This window comes from Oncorhynchus nerka, linkage group LG26, assembly GCF_034236695.1.
Source record: "Oncorhynchus nerka isolate Pitt River linkage group LG26, Oner_Uvic_2.0, whole genome shotgun sequence".
Taxonomy (NCBI): domain Eukaryota; kingdom Metazoa; phylum Chordata; class Actinopteri; order Salmoniformes; family Salmonidae; genus Oncorhynchus; species Oncorhynchus nerka.
In genome coordinates, this window is record NC_088421.1 from 26,913,514 (window position 1) to 26,931,021 (window position 17,508).

The window sequence follows — 17,508 nt, forward strand, 5'->3', positions numbered from 1 at the left end:
ACTGCCGATCTGCGGCCAACAAGGCAGAGTTCATCTCAGCCTATGCCTCCCTCCAGTCCCTCGACTTCTTGGCACTGACGGAAACATGGATCACCACAGATAACACTGCTACTCCTACTGCTCTCTCTTCGTCCGCCCACGTGTTCTCGCACACCCCGAGAGCTTCTGGTCAGCGGGGTGGTGGCACCGGGTTCCTCATCTCTCCCAAGTGGTCATTCTCTCTTTCTCCCCTTACCCATCTGTCTATCGCCTCCTTTGAATTCCATGCTGTCACAGTTACCAGCCCTTTCAAGCTTAACATCCTTATCATTTATCGCCCTCCAGGTTCCCTCGGAGAGTTCATCAATGAGCTTGATGCCTTGATAAGCTCCTTTCCTGAGGACGGCTCACCTCTCACAGTTCTGGGCGACTTTAACCTCCCCACGTCTACCTTTGACTCATTCCTCTCTGCCTCCTTCTTTCCACTCCTCTCCTCTTTTGACCTCACCCTCTCACCTTCCCCCTACTCACAAGGCAGGCAATACGCTCGACCTCATCTTTACTAGATGCTGTTCTTCCACTAATCTCATTGCAACTCCCCTCCAAGTCTCCGACCACTACCTTGTATCCTTTTCCCTCTCGCTCTCATCCAACACTTCCCACACTGCCCCTACTCGGATGGTATCGCGCCGTCCCAACCTTCGCTCTCTCTCCCCCGCTACTCTCTCCTCTTCCATCCTATCATCTCTTCCCTCTGCTCAAACCTTCTCCAACCTATCTCCTGATTCTGCCTCCTCAACCCTCCTCTCCTCCCTTTCTGCATCCTTTGACTCTCTATGTCCCCTATCCTCCAGGCCGGCTCGGTCCTCCCCTCCCGCTCCGTGGCTCGACGACTCATTGCGAGCTCACAGAACAGGGCTCCGGGCAGCCGAGCGGAAATGGAGGAAAACTCGCCTCCCTGCGGACCTGGCATCCTTTCACTCCCTCCTCTCTACATTTTCCTCTTCTGTCTCTGCTGCTAAAGCCACTTTCTACCACTCTAAATTCCAAGCATCTGCCTCTAACCCTAGGAAGCTCTTTGCCACCTTCTCCTCCCACCTGAATCCTCCTCCCCCTCCCTCCTCCCTCTCTGCAGATGACTTCGTCAACCATTTTGAAAAGAAGGTCGACGACATCCGATCCTCGTTTGCTAAGTCAAACGACACCGCTGGTTCTGCTCACACTGCCCTACCCTGTGCTCTGACCTCTTTCTCCCTCTCTCCAGATGAAATCTCGCGTCTTGTGACGGCCGGCCGCCCAACAACCTGCCCGCTTGACCCTATCCCCTCCTCTCTTCTCCAGACCATTTCCGGAGACCTTCTCCCTTACCTCACCTCGCTCATCAACTCATCCCTGACCGCTGGCCATGTCCCTTCCGTCTTCAAGAGAGCGAGAGTTGCACCCCTTCTGAAAAAACCTACACTCGATCCCTCCGATGTCAACAACTACAGACCAGTATCCCTTCTTTCTTTTCTCTCCAAAACTCTTGAACGTGCCGTCCTTGGCCAGCTCTCCCGCTATCTCTCTCAGAATGACCTTCTTGATCCAAATCAGTCAGGTTTCAAGACTAGTCATTCAACTGAGACTGCTCTTCTCTGTATCACGGAGGCGCTCCGCACTGCTAAAGCTAACTCTCTCTCCTCTGCTCTCATCCTTCTAGACCTATCGGCTGCCTTCGATACTGTGAACCATCAGATCCTCCTCTCCACCCTCTCCGAGTTGGGCATCTCCTGCGCGGCCCACGCTTGGATTGCGTCCTACCTGACAGGTCGCTCCTACCAGGTGGCGTGGCGAGAATCTGTCTCCTCACCACGCGCTCTCACCACTGGCGTCCCCAGGGCTCTGTTCTAGGCCCTCTCCTATTCTCGCTATACACCAAGTCACTTGGCTCTGTCATAACCTCACATGGTCTCTCCTATCATTGCTATGCAGACGACACACAATTAATCTTCTCCTTTCCCCCTTCTGATGACCAGGTGGCGAATCGCATCTCTGCATGTCTGGCAGACATATCAGTGTGGATGACGGATCACCACCTCAAGCTGAACCTCGGTAAGACGGAGCTGCTCTTCCTCCCGGGAAGGACTGCCCGTTCCATGATCTCGCCATCACGGTTGACAACTCCATTGTGTCCTCCTCCCAGAGCGCTAAGAACCTTGGCGTGATCCTGGACAACACCCTGTCGTTCTCAACTAACATCAAGGCGGTGGCCCGTTCCTGTAGGTTCATGCTCTACAACATCCGCAGAGTACGACCCTGCCTCACACAGGAAGCGGCGCAGGTCCTAATCCAGGCACTTGTCATCTCCCGTCTGGATTACTGCAACTCGCTGTTGGCTGGGCTCCCTGCCTGTGCCATTAAACCCCTACAACTCATCCAGAACGCCGCAGCCCGTCTGGTGTTCAACCTTCCCAAGCTCTCTCACGTCACCCCGCTCCTCCGCTCTCTCCACTGGCTTCCAGTTGAAGCTCGCATCTGCTACAAGACCATGGTGCTGGCCTACGGAGCTGTGAGGGGAACGGCACCTCAGTACCTCCAGGCTCTGATCAGGCCCTACACCCAAACAAGGGCACTGCGTTCATCCACCTCTGGCCTGCTCGCCTCCCTACCACTGAGGAAGTACAGTTCCCGCTCAGCCCAGTCAAAACTGTTCGCTGCTCTGGCCCCCCAATGTTGGAACAAACTCCCTCACGACGCCAGGACAGCGGAGTCAATCACCACCTTCCGGAGACACCTGAAACCCCACCTCTTTAAGGAATACCTAGGATAGGATAAAGTAATCCTTCTCACCCCCCCTTAAAAGATTTAGATGCACTATTGTAAAGTGGCTGTTCCACTGGATGTCATAAGGTGAACGCACCAATTTGTAAGTCGCTCTGGATAAGAGCGTCTGCTAAATGACTTAAATGTAAATGTAAATGTACATAAATTTTGAGGTTAACCATGATACTCAGACATTCTTCAGTCACCATGTAATGCTTTACTTACTGTGTATGGAAATCACCATGACAACTAAACTCCAGACAGTCATAAACTCCATTGTTCAGTATTAGTTAGAACAGAACTTGTAATGTTGTAATGTCAGTCCAAGCTGCGTATAATGAGAAGGCCAGAGCTGTGTCTGATTATAAATGGGAGGGAGGCTTTGCATAGACCATGCTCTAGAGGTTTATATACAGACTGAGAGGTTGAGATCTTTGAGAGTTGGTATTATCAGCATTGGTTCTTGGAACAGCACAGAGTGAGAAAATCTTTTGAGCCCCACAGGGATCTATACTTTACATGATTAATTTACATGAATGACATTTATTGTACTGTATCCACATTGTTACCTTCTGTTCTACCACATTGCAGTAAATGACCACATAATGGATTTCATCTGCATGAGATTGGTACTTATTTATTTATTTAAACTTTATACATTTCACTGAATGACTGCATATTTTGGGGTTATTTGCTGTTGTCATCTGCCTTTGAATGGCTGTAAAGATATTCATACAGTTAGTTATCTTACAAAAGATGACAGGTATATTTTGTGCTTTTCGAGTAATTATGTTTATACTTTAGAGTATGATGTGTCTATTCTTTCCAGTAGTGTTTAAGGGGCCATAGGATTAACAGAGGGCCATAGGTTAATGGAGATCAGAATGATCTCTCAGACTCACAGTGAGATAAGTGCTTGATCAGTTGTTGTAAAGCCCTGCAGACTCCTGTGTCACGGCACCTCAGTACCTCCAGGCTCTGATCAGGCCCTACACCCAAACAAGGGCACTGCGTTCATCCACCTCTGGCCTGCTCGCCTCCCTACCACTGAGGAAGTACAGTTCCCGCGCAGCCCAGTCAAAACTGTTCGCTGCTCTGGCCCCCCAATGGTGGAACAAACTCCCTCACGACGCCAGGACAGCGGAGTCAATCACCACCTTCCGGAGACACCTGAAACCCCACCTCTTTCAGGAATACCTAGGATAGGATAAAGTAATCCTTCTCACCCCCTTAAAAGATTTAGATGCACTATTGTAAAGTGGCTGTTCCACTGGATGTCTTAAGGTGAACGCACCAATTTGTAAGTCGCTCTGGATAAGAGCGTCTGCTAAATGACTTAAATGTAAATGTAAATGTGTCTCTGGCACAATAATAAACAGCATAGTCTTCAGTCTTCAAGCTGTTCATCTGGAGATACACCTGCTGCTTGCTGTTGTCTCTGGAGATGGTGAACCGACCCTGAACAGACGGAGTAGTACGTGCTGCCACTACTACTGCTAATATAGGACACCCACTCCAGTCCTTTCCCAGGAGACTGTCTGATCCAACCCATCCCCTAGCCACTGAAAGTAAACCCAGAGGCTGTACAGGTCAGTTTGTGGGATTCTCCAGGCTTTTTAACCATTGGTCCAGACTCAGTCAGTGTCTGACCATGAACACCTGTGGAAATGAAATACCTAAAATGTTAGAATGCAAACATTCATACACCTGTACAGTGATGTCTTAAACATGTCTATATACCTATTTGTAGCAAATGACTTCTGAAAAATTACTGAAAATGATGGAACATTCATTCTAGTGAACACAGAATATTGTATTACTTTTTACAAACACCACCATGAGAACTAAACTCCAGACAGTCCTCATTGTTCAGTGATAGTCAGGTTATATGCAGTGCTTGCTACCGAATCAATCCACACTGCCTATAATGAGAAAGCCAGGGCTGAGTGTCTGATTATAAAGGGATAAACAGGAGGGAGACTTTGCATAGACCACCCTCTAGAGAAATAAATATGCTGACAGGGAGAGATCTGCTATATTCCTTTATTCTCTCTCCTCGCTGTTCTTTGTTCTTCTCTCTGTAGTTCAGATTCTACTTATGAGACGTGTTGACTATAATGGCTTTAGTATGATGTTTTGACTACATATAATGGCTTTAGTATGATGTGTTGACTATATATAATGGCTTTAGTATAATGTGTTGACTATATATAATGGCTTTAGTATAATGTGTTGACTAAAATGACTTTAGTATGATGTGTTGACTATACTTGCTTTAGTATGTTGTGTTGACTATAATGGCTTTAGTATGATGTGTTGACTACATATAATGGCTTTGTGTTGACTACATATAATGGCTTTAGTATGATGTGTTGACTATATATAATGGCTTTAGTATGATGTGTTGACTATATATAATGGCTTTAGTATGATGTGTTGACTATAATGGCTTTAGTATGTTGTGTTGACTATATATAATGGCTTTAGTATGATGTGTTGACTATATATAATGGCTTTAGTATTGTGTGTTGACTATATATAATGACTTTAGTATGATGTGTTGACTATATATAATGGCTTTAGTATGATGTGTTGACTATATATAATGGCTTTAGTATGATGTGTTGACTATATATAATGGCTTTAGTATGATGTGTTGACTATATATAATGGCTCTCGGTCCCAGCTTTGATGCACCTGTACTGACCTTGCCTTCTGGATGATAGCGGGGGGGAACAGGCAGTGGCTCGGGTGGTTGCTGTCCTTGATGATCTTTATGGCCTTCCTGTGACATCGGGTGGTGTAGGTGTCCTGGAGGGCAGGTAGTTTGCCCCCGGTGATGCGTTGTGCAGACCTCACTACCCTCTGGAGAGCCTTACGGTTGTGGGCGGAGCAGTTGCCGTACCAGGCAGGATGCTCTCGATTGTGCATCTGTAGAAGTTTTTGAGTGCTTTTGGTGATAAGCCAAATTTCTTCAGCCTCCTGAGGTTGAAGAGGCGCTGCTGCGCCTTCTTTACGATGCTGTCTGTGTGGGTGGACCAATTCAGTTTGTCTGTGATGTGTACGCCGAGGAACTTAAAACTTACTACCCTCTCCACTACTGTTCCATCGATGTGGATAGGGGGGTGTTCCCTCTGCTGTTTCCTGAAGTCCACAATCATCTCCTTAGTTTTGTTGACGTTGAGTGTGAGGTTATTTTCCTGACACCACATTCCGAGGGCCCTCACCTCCTCCCTGTAGGCCATCTCGTCGTTGTTGGTAATCAAGCCTACCACTGTTGTGTCGTCCGCAAACTTGATGAATGAGTTGGAGGCGTGTGTGGCCACGCAGTCGTGGGTGAACAGGGAGTACAGGAGAGGGCTCAGAACGCACCCTTGTGGGGCCCCAGTGTTGAGGATCAGCGGGGTGGGGATGTTGTTGCCTACCCTCACCACCTGGGGGGCGGCCCGTCAGGAAGTCCAGTACCCAGTTGCACAGGGCGGGGTCGAGACCCAGGGTCTCGAGCTTGATGACGAGCTTGGAGGGCACTATGGTGTTAAATGCCGAGCTGTAGTCGATGAACAGCATTCTCACATAGGAATTCCTCTCGTCCAGATGGGTTAGGGCAGTGTGCAGTGTGGTTGAGATTGCATCGTCTGTGGATCTATTTGGGCGGTAAGCAAGTGGGTCTAGGGAGTGGGTCTAGGGTGTCAGGTAGGGTGGAGGTGATATGGTCCTTGACTAGTCTCTCAAAGCACTTCATGATGACGGAAGTGAGTGTGTTGACTATAATGGCTTTAGCTTTCTTGGGAACAGGAACAATGGTGGCCCTCTTGAAGCATGTGGGAACAACAGACTGGGATAGGGATTGATTGAATATGTCTGTAAACACACCAGCCAGCTGGTCTGCGCATGCTCTGAGGGCGCGGCTGGGGATACCGTCTGGGCCTGCAGCCTTGCGAAGGTTGACACGTTTAAATGTTTTCCTCACGTCGGCTGCAGTGAAGGAGAGTCCGCATGTTTTAGTTGCGGGCAGTGTCAGTGGCACTGTATTGTCCTCAAAGCGGGCAAAAATAGTTATTTAGTCTGCCTGGGAGCAAGACATCCTGGTCCGTGACGGTGCTGGTTCTCTTTTTGTAATCCGTGATTGACTGTAGACCCTGCCACATACCTCTTGTGTCTGAGCCGTTGAATTGAGATTCTACTTTGTCTCTATACTGACGCTTAGCTTGTTTGATTGCCTTGCGGAGGGAATAGTTACACTGTTTGTATTCGGTCATGTTTCCAGTCACCTTGCCCTGATTAAAAGCAGTGGTTCGCGCTTTCAGTTTCACGCGAATGCTGCCATCAATCCACGGTTTCTGGTTTGGGAATGTTTTAATCGTTGCTATGGGAACGACATCTTCAATGCACGTTCTAATGAACTCGCACACCGAATCAGCGTAGTATTCGTCAATGTTGTCGTCTGACGCAATACGGAACATATCCCAGTCCACCTGATGGAAGCAGTCTTGGAGTGTGGAATCAGATTGGTCGGACCAGCGTTGAACAGACCTCAGCGCGGGAGCTTCTTGCTTTAGTTTCTGTCTGTAGGCAGGGATCAACAAAATGGAGTCGTGGTCAGCTTTTCCGAAAGGAGGGCGGGGCAGGGCCTTATATGTGTCGCGGAAGTTGGAATAGCAATGATCCAAGGTTTTTCCCGCCCTGGTTGCGCAATCGATATGCTGATAAAATTTAGGGAGTCTTGTTTTCAGATTAGCCTTGTTAAAATCCCCAGCTACAATGAATGCAGCCTCCGGATATATGGATTCCAGTTTGCAAAGAGTCAAATAAAGTTTGTTCAGAGCCATCGATGTGTCTGCTTGGGGGGGGGAATATATACGGCTGTGATTATAATCGAAGAGAATTCCCTTGGTAGATAATGCGGTCTACATTTGATTGTGAGGAATTCTAAATCAGGTGAACAGAAGGACTTGAGTTCCTGTATGTTGTTTTGGCCACACCACGTCACGTTAACCATAAAGCATACGCCCCCGCCCCTCTTCTTACCAGAAAGATGTTTGTTTCTGTCGGCGCGATGCGTGGAGAAACCAGCTGGCTGCACCGTCTCCGATAGCGTCTCTCCAGTGAGCCATGTTTCCGTGAAGCAAAGAACGTTACAGTCTCTGATGTCCCTCTGGAATGCTACCCTTGCTCGGATTTCATCAACCTTGTTGTCAAGAGACTGGACATTGGCGAGGAGAATGCTAGGGAGTGGTGCACGATGTGCCCGTCTCCGGAGTCTGACCAGAAGACCGCTTCGTTTTCCCCTTTTTCAAAGTCGTTTTTTGGGGTCGCCGGCTGGGATCCATTCCGTTGTCCTGGGTGAAAGGCAGAACACAGGGTCCACTTCGCGAAGGTCATATTCTTGGTCGTACTGATGGTGAGTTGACGCTGCTCTTATGTTCAGTAGTTCTTCTCGACTGTATGTAATGAAACCTAAGATGACCTGGGGTACCAATGTAAGAAATAACACGTAAAAAAACAAAAAACTGCATAGTTTCCTAGGAACGCGAAGCGAGGCGGCCATCTCTGTCGGCGCCGGAAGTTGGTTGTGGGGGCTGTGCTTTGGCAAAGTGGGTGGGGTTATATCCTTCCAGTTTGGCCCTGTCCGGGAGTATCATTGGATGGGGCCACAGTGTCTCCTGACCCCTCCTGTCTTAGCCTCCAGTATTTATGCTGCAGTAGTTTATGTGTCGGGGGGCTAGGGTCAGTTTGTTATATCTGGAGTACTTCTCCTGTCTTATCCGGTGTCCTGTGTGAATTTAAGTATGCTCTCTCTAATTATCTCTTTCTCTGTGGTATTCTGATGTATTGCAGAGTCCACTTGAGCGCTTAGATTTTGGACACGTGAGTGTCACACTTACTCCTTTCGGTCTCAAACTTATCTGTCATGGTTTGCAGATAGGGGTCTTGAGTACGGAGCGAGAGATTCAGTGATGAGATTTCTTTCGCTTGCTTAGAAATCAAGATTTCCATCTTCATCACCCGAGTTCTCTCATCATTCATCTGGTCAGCGACTTCAATGAGTTCTGCTGATTTGTCATCCAACTTAGTCATTGTGTTCACTAATTGATTGTCTTTGGTGTGCAGAATTTTGAATAGAACCGGGTTACTCTGAGTAACGTTCAACAAAACTGCCTGCATGTTATCAAATAGCGCGCTCCTGTTTGTAGATAACTCAACAGATTTATCTAGTTTAGAGTGGACTACATCGTATTTAGTTTTGGCTAAATCGAGTTGTTCCCAGAGACAACGATTTTGTTGAAGAGTTTGTGCTCGTTCATCGTCATAAGTATTTGCAATTACTTTTAATTGTTCAGATTTAAAATGCAGTTCCTCGACTAGCATTTCCTGCTTTTGTTAATAGTTGCTCAGTTCTCTCCACCTGTCCCCTCATGTTAGCCACGTCTTGCACGTGCTTCAGCTGTGCACTGTGGTATTGGACGATGCCCAAATTTTTATGGCGATACATCAGTGAAAAAGTGGGGAGAACCTTCACAAAGCCTGTGTTTGATGGTTGATTTTGGAGAGCATTCGCAATTTCGGCAGTTTTTTCGCTAATGGCATAATTAGGGTTGGTATCGCTGCTGAGGTCAGAGATCAATCCTTTTATGGGTGGAGGTTCACTCATTAGTGGTGGAGTGGTGACCACCTCCTTTGATAGCTTGCTAATTATTAGACAAATTTAGAGGAAAAATGTTCCTATTTTTTTCAAAGTTTGTGTTTGGAATTCATTGTAAGCTGCAAAGACAAGTTTAATATATTTATAGATGTTGACGAACTATCAGTACTGTACCAGTAATGTGGAAGTTGGACGTGAATGAATTTGCAAAAGCAAATTGAATTAATTAATCAATGCCAATGATTAATCGTACTTGGGTAGGCTATCTGGGTATTAATTAATTCAATTTGCATTATTATTTGGGAATTAAACTTGAATTAACCTGAGAAGTTACTTCATCTAGGTTAGTTTGGAAAAAGTTTACAATGTCTTATTTAGAAAACTCATCAATTTGGATATTATTGAAAATATCTATTTCAGAATGTAAATTGCCAGATTTACACTTATTAGTTCAATTGGATAAGACATTGTTATCCGTCTGGATATCATAAGTAATGACTTGAGTGTGATCTGAATATAGTAGGGCATACGTCAGCGGTCAATGATTTCACACGCTGAAATCAAACCAAACTACCCGGGGGGGGACTTCCGTTCCGCAAGGCGGAGGAATTTCAATGTGGCACAAGGAAAGGAAAATGGCTATTTTCCCTTGTTAGCTTAGGCCTCTCATGCAAGCTAAACCCTCATTTGTGCCTGAAAATGCAGCACATAGGATTCCCTTGGCAAGGGAAAGGTTTTACTTATAACGTATTATGTTCAAAACCTTTTTGGCGTTTTTTGACGATGTTTTAACCGGAACACTCGGCAAACAACAAACTTCACCGTGGTCTACTCGCGAGGAAGACAGAGATATATATCGCTGGTCAAGCTTATATCTCCTGAATTTCAATCGGCTGGCTCTTTGTCCTCGCCCGAGCCTACCCGCGTCTGAAACGTGCCAGGAAGAAATAGCCCTGCGTTTGGCCAAACACTCTATTTCTCAGATTTCTATAAGTAGCTTTATCAGCTCTCATACAGAAATGTATTCGCTTACGTTACCCACTGACTAAGTCAGAGAACAACACGGAGGCGGGGAAGCCTCAGCACACACACACCCAATGATGCTTGTCTCTATCACTCCAAAAATGTGTACAATAAACTTGGTATATTATGTAATCTACTATTCAATTTTATACAGGCTGAATCAAAATGAAAGTGTCATTCTATTTTAGATTCCTATCAGGGGGCACCAATTATGTTGTGTCTTTGGCTATGCCGGAATAAGTGATATGACATGCTATTCTATAAAGTAATTTCTCCGTAATTAATATTACCTGATTGAGCTAATCATGTAAATGTAAATAACTAAAGAGTCGGGGCATCACGAAATAATATTTATAGAGCTGGTATCTCCCGAATAAACTCTTAAAGACCTAGTAATATTTTACATCAATAGCAGTCAATATTAATCGTCACCTTAATTCAGTCTCATCTGAAAGTTGTATATTCTTGGTTATCTTCACGAACCCTGGCTAACAAGTTGAATCAGCAATACAAAATTGGGTTTAATTATTTATTTACTAAATACCTAACTAATCACACAGAATTACACATACACATAATTAAATCATAACTTGATTACAAATTACGTCATAAAGGAAAACGTCCCTAGCGGGCAGAACAGATATGACAGCTTGTTACACAAAAGAAAAGGGTCTGGGTTGGAGTGAAAGAGCGGGAAGACTGAGTAACAAAGGAAGCAGTGGTGCTATCGTAAATACAGTATCTTAAGCATTCTAAATAACCGCCCATTTGGATAAGGAAAATGCAATAAATATTTACTCTGAGCTGCGCTTCAGTCGGTTGGTGGTAGATGGAAGGCCGTGTTGCCAAACCGAGTCCTTTGTCCTTTGAAGAATGTCTCTGGTGGTCAATTGGATACATTGTAGTAACGTCGTTGTGTGATAGATGGGATGCTCTGTCTGTTCATTCCTAATCCTCGTTTGCAGCTGCTGTTGCTAACTCAACGGCTAGGAGGTATCACTTCTGTAGTGAATAAGAGTTCAAAGTTCATACCATTCGCAACCAAGGCTCACGCTGATGTTGGCTTCGTTCTGTAGTTATTATCTGAACCATTCTGACATCAGACCGTCGTCCTCACATCCTCGGAACAGAAGGTTACATTTTTGTCCAGGCTTTATATAGTGGAGCGAGAAGGGTGTGTCTGAAAAGTTTTATAACCCATGACTCTTCACAGGGGCGGGCCACTGATTGAGCAGAGCCCTAACCTTATGAAAACCCAATTCTCACATTTCATCCCATCACAAATAATTTCATATTCAAACATTTAAATTGAACAACAATTCCATGTGAATCCGATAACTCTGATGTGTAGACTTCCCACTGTAGAGTTTATGTAATATTATCATTGATGAGAATGTCTCAGATGACAACCGAACTGACATCATATTCATTAAGTACCACCGCATATGTTCAATTGGTCGGGTTACCAGAATATAATTCATTTCCCCCCACCTTCTGATGCTCCCAGAATCTCTATGTTAACCAAGGAGTTTGCAAATGTAACATCAGTAGGGTAGAGAGAGGAAAAAAGGGGGAAGAGGTATTTATGACTGTCATAAACTTATCCCCAGGCCAACATCATGACACAGTTCATAGCAGAGGAGCTTATTTCCATGTTAGAGAAGAGTCAATATTGAGGGTCAAGGATCCAGAAAATATACATATGCTGTACAGTTTTCCATACAAGCATCACTAACTTTACAATGCTTACAGTCAGAAACTAAGTGATCAACATCAGATACAACCTGTTCTACAGTGATCATGGAGGGTTTAGAAGTATTTTCCCCAGGGGGTCCACAGACAGAGAGTATTAATAAAGTAGCTATCTAGTACGTCAGGAGATAGCAGATCAAAATACCACCTACCCCACAGCAGCACTACCATAGAGTTCATTGTCAGATTTTATGGGTCAGATAGTTAGTTAGCTCGGTGTGTCCTTCACCACAGAAATTTGGAACATTAACCATTCTGCAAATCTAGGTTAGCAAGAGGTAGTGTTAAAGGAGAGAGGAGGGTGCTGTGGTTGAAGGAGGGGTATACAGTCTCTACTTCATACTGCATCAAATTGCTGCTGTGGAAAATATACAGTGTATGAGAGGAAGAGGTAATAGGAGAGATACCTGGTGAGACCTTTAGTTCAGCTCAACATTAATGCCATGTTGACAATCATGGAGGGAAGATTTTACATGACTGAAGTGCCGAAAGATTTAGGTGAAGCTGACATAGAGATGGATCAGTATGGTGATGTTGAAGAGGAGGGAGAAGAAGGGGAAGAGGAGGGAGATCGTGGACGCTCAGGCCGGCCCAGACGACCCCGATATCCACAACAGCAGCAGAAACTACGACACATGGGAGTCCAGATTAAAGACTACTTCTGTTGCTCTCCGTTCAACACCATGTTCTGAAACTTCCTTGGGCTAGATAGCATGGTCATGCTCTGCTCTTGTCAGGTAAGATGACCAACATTTGATCATGACATAACAAGACACTCAGAAGGATGGTTTCATGGTGTGTACAATGACGCCCCGATCCACCTAAGCACGTTGTTATAGGTTGAAGAGTTTTAGTCCTATCAGGGATGAGACTCTAGGGCACATATGTCAGAGTCAAGGCCCGCGGGCCACATCCGGCCCGCAAGAAGGTTTTTTACGGCCCCTGGGATGATCTTGATTTATTATTAGAACCGGCCCGCAGCAAGCCGGCAGCCCGCAGATCTTTTACACGCACCAATACTACATTTCCCACAATGCAAAGGTGACGCACCGAGCAGTAGGCTGCTTCATTTCAATATTTATTGGCACAGCAGTCGTCAGCATCACAGTAAAATTAACTTTCAGATACCCATCAAAAATGGCAAAACGGAAGGTGGATACTGAGAACCGGGGGTTTCAAACAAGGTGGGAGTCGGAGTATATGTTCACGAAGGTAGCTGGAAAACCTGTGTGTCTTCTGTGTGGAGAAAGTGTGGCGGTACTGAAAGAGTATAATCTGAGACGACATTATGAAACGAAACACGCGGACAAAAACAAGAATATGGACATGGAACAAAGGCTACAAAAGGCAGAGGAATTAAAACGAGGCCTCAAATCTCGACAGGCTCTGTTCAAAAAAGCCAAATCACAAGGCCAGGCTGCTGTCAAGGCCAGTTTTATTTTGGCAGAAGAGATCGCTAAATCAGCCCGGCCATTTACGGAGGGGGATTTCATCAAAAACTGCATGATTAAAGTTTGTGACGAAGTTTGCCCAGAAAAAGGCAACTCTTTTTAAATGTGAGTCTGAGCAGAAACACCATTGCCGAGAGAGTAGACCAGTTGTCCATCAATCTAAAAGAGCAGCTTGTGAAAAAGGGAAAAGATTTTATTGCATATTCCTTGGCTGTGGATGAGAGCACCGACATTTCTGACATTGCCCAGTTGTCAATTTTCATCCGCGGAGTGGACTCCAACCTAAGCGTGACAGAGGAGTTTTTGGCTTTACGTCCTATGCATGGCACAACTACGGGGCATGATTTGTATGAAGAGGTGTCAAGATGTGTAAATGAGATGGAGCTGCCTTGGGAAAAACTCGTGGGTTTGACAACCGACGGAGCACCTGCGATGTGTGGACACAGGAGCGGACTGGTGGCGAAGATACGGGAAAAGATGCAAGAGGAAAACGCGACAGGTGAGCTGACAGCTTATCATTGTATCATACACCAGGAAGCGTTGTGCGGTAAAGCCTTGAAAATGGAGCATGTAATGAGCATCATCACGCGCACAGTTAACTTTATCAGAGCCAAAGGTTTGAATCACCGCCAGTTCAAGGCATTTCTGACGGAGTTAGAAACGGAGCATGGTGATTTGCCTTATCACACAGAGGTGCGTTGGCTAAGCCAGGGAAAGGTGCTTCAAAGATGTTTCGAGCTTCGTGAGGAGATTTGTCTGTTCTTGGACAGCAAAGGGAAAGACACAACACAACTCCGAGACGAAATGTTTCTGTGTGAAATGGCTTTTCTGTGTGACATTACGAGTCATCTGAATGCAATAAACTTGCAGCTGCAGGGTCGGGATCGTGTCATCTCTGATATGTACAGTACAGTGAAGGCATTTAAAACCAAACTGTCTCTGTGGGAGACGCAGATGCGGAAAGAAAATTTGAGCCACTTTCCCAGCTGCCAGACCATGAAAGAGAAGCTCTCTACCAGTGCGTTCCCGAGCACACAGTTGGCTGATAAAATAGGTATGCTTGCCGCTGACTTTCGACGCCGATTTGCTGACTTTGAAGCACAAAAAAGCAGGTTGGAACTGCTCGGTAACCCATTTGCTGTTGACGTGGAAAGCTCACCACCAAACCTCCAAATGGAGTTGATTGACCTCCAATGCAATGATGCACTGAGGGCAAAATATGCGGCAGTGGGTGCTGCGGAGTTCGCCCGTTTCCTCCCGGCACAATGCCCCAGCTGCGCATCCAGGCTGCTCAAACGTTGTCTATGTTTGGCAGCACATACCTGTGTGAACAACTGTTTTCTTTGATGAACCTGAACAAAACATCACACAGAAGTCGACTTACTGCTGAACACCTCCACTCAATTCTGAGGATTTCTTCAGCTCAGAGCCTTACCCCGAACATTGATGAACTTGTGGAAAAGATGGGACACCACCAAGTATCACCCTCAACCTCAAACAAGTGAACATTACTGTGCAATCACATATTTAGAGTTTTTACTCAGTTCAAGTTTAAAAGTTAAAATGTAATATTTGTTTTCACTGCATGTTACTTCTCCTTAAACAAAGTGTTGTTTTTGATTAATAGATTTTTGCACTTTATTTTTTGTATTTCAATCCAATTATATTTTAAAAATATTTCAGTTGAGTGGATGATAGAAAATTGCTATTATTGTTTTTTCTTTGAAGTAAATTTAGCCCACTTTTGCTAAAATAGAAAATATAGTCTACTGATTGTGCCTTGAATACCGGTTTCTTTCATTTAATGTTCATGTTATGGGGATATTTATATAAAGGAAATTTGTCTTTTGTGTCTGTTGAAAATTAAAGATTACTGACAGAGCCATAAGAAAATATTGCTTTATTTATCTGATCATATTGTAATATATTTGTTAGGTTTTCAGTAGGTTCAATTAGGTTCACTAGACTATATGCGTCATTTAAAATTTTTTCAATGAACATTCGAACAGTCCGGCCCTCGTCTTGTAGCTGATTTTTTTATTTGGCCCTCCGTCCATTTGACTTTGACACCCCTGCTCTAGGGCATTCAATAGCCATTGTGTAATACAACACTGCAAAGAATGTATAGTTCGTACCATATGCTTTCTGCAAATATCATTGGTTTTCCACAAGTAAAACATGACCATTAAAGCTGTAATTTTAGTGACATTGAAATCAGATAGATACAAATGTGTGGTTGAGGAGAGTGTCATTTTGTTAGAAGGCGAACAGAAGTGTGTTCTCCCCCCCTTGATAGCCACCTTCAATCGAGGATAGTCATTGGGGCGGCAGCATAGCCTAGTGGTTAGGGTGTTGGACTAGTAACCGAAAGGTTGCAAGATCAAATCCCTGAGCCGACAAGGTACAAATCTCTCGTTATGCCCCTGAACAAGTGTTAGAGGAATTCTAAATTCCTATATGTTTTGTAGCCAAAATCAAATTCACACTCTCTCTATTTCATAATAAGTTGTAAGTTTATCATTTATGCATGAAATAGATCGAGACCAGTCTTAAAAGTCAGGTAACAGCGTTTAATTCAAGAGAGTACTAACTCAAAATACAAAGAACATTACATTTTAAGGAGAGAACATAAAATGACGTCATCAGTTTCTCACACTCTCTCCGATCCACACAAGTGTCTTCTGGTCTGGATATTGTCTTCTACTCCCCTCATAAAACAAACATTCCAATCTGTCTAAAATATATACTTTTCTCCACTAATGGAACATCAAACAAACATTCTCATCTGTCTGAGAAGATATATGCCATCCCTCTCCCTTAAACCCGCAAGGTACAGACAATTAATTCGTTTTACTTACATTTTCAGTAACAGCTTAACCAAGAACCCATACATTGCATACCATAACACAATAGTATTAAAATAAATGGTTCTTAAATAAATGTATACATAATTAATAATTTCAACTATAATTTCCTCCAACAACAAGGCAGTTAACCCAATGTTCCTAGGCATTCATTGAAATAAGAAGTTGTTTTTAACTGACTTGCCTAGTTAAATAAAGGTTTAAAAAATGTGTATCCTACCTGAGGCCTTTGCGGAAGAGTTTTGTTATCTGCCACAACCCCTTTGAAGTAGTTACTGTTTTCTAGAAGGAGAAAAGCATGCAAACATTTTTTTAAATTATATGCTACTTTTTCCTTTATCTATAAAATATCTTGCACAACTAGCTAAACCACTTTACACATTTATTTTGGGATTCTACCCCTGTAAAAGTAAGTTGCCTGATGATGCACAAGTGGAGAGAATCTCATTTCATACAAGCACATTTTCGCCCACGTTCCTTCTCCTTGCCGCCTCTCCTCGATTACCCAAAACAAGAATGACCTACTTTGTGTATGTTGGCCAAATGTTGCTTTGTTATTAAATAAATGCATTTTTACAATTCATAGGTTGTTGTTTAAGCATTGTGAACAAGTTCAACATGTAATATGCTGGGTGTGCAGGCTTTTGCTCTAGCCTTACACAAACACATCTGCCAACACAGTGAAGGCCCTTAAGCAGTGACACTTCACTGTACCCAACGTGCCCAGTAATACACAGCAGAGTCCTCTGCCTTCAGACCAGACAGTTTCAGATGTGTCATGCTCACTGAGATGTCTTTGGTCAGTTCAATCTGTCAGTCCAGGGTTTTGGCATAGTCTGCTGCTCCAGTATTGGTGTTGATCCAGCCCATCCATTCCAGTGGTTTCCCTGCACGTTGGTGAATACAGTTCATACCATAGGTTATGAAGGTATACCCAGTTCCTCTGCAAGAGAGGTTGAGAGTTTCTCCGGGATTCTCTAAGGCTCCCATGTGG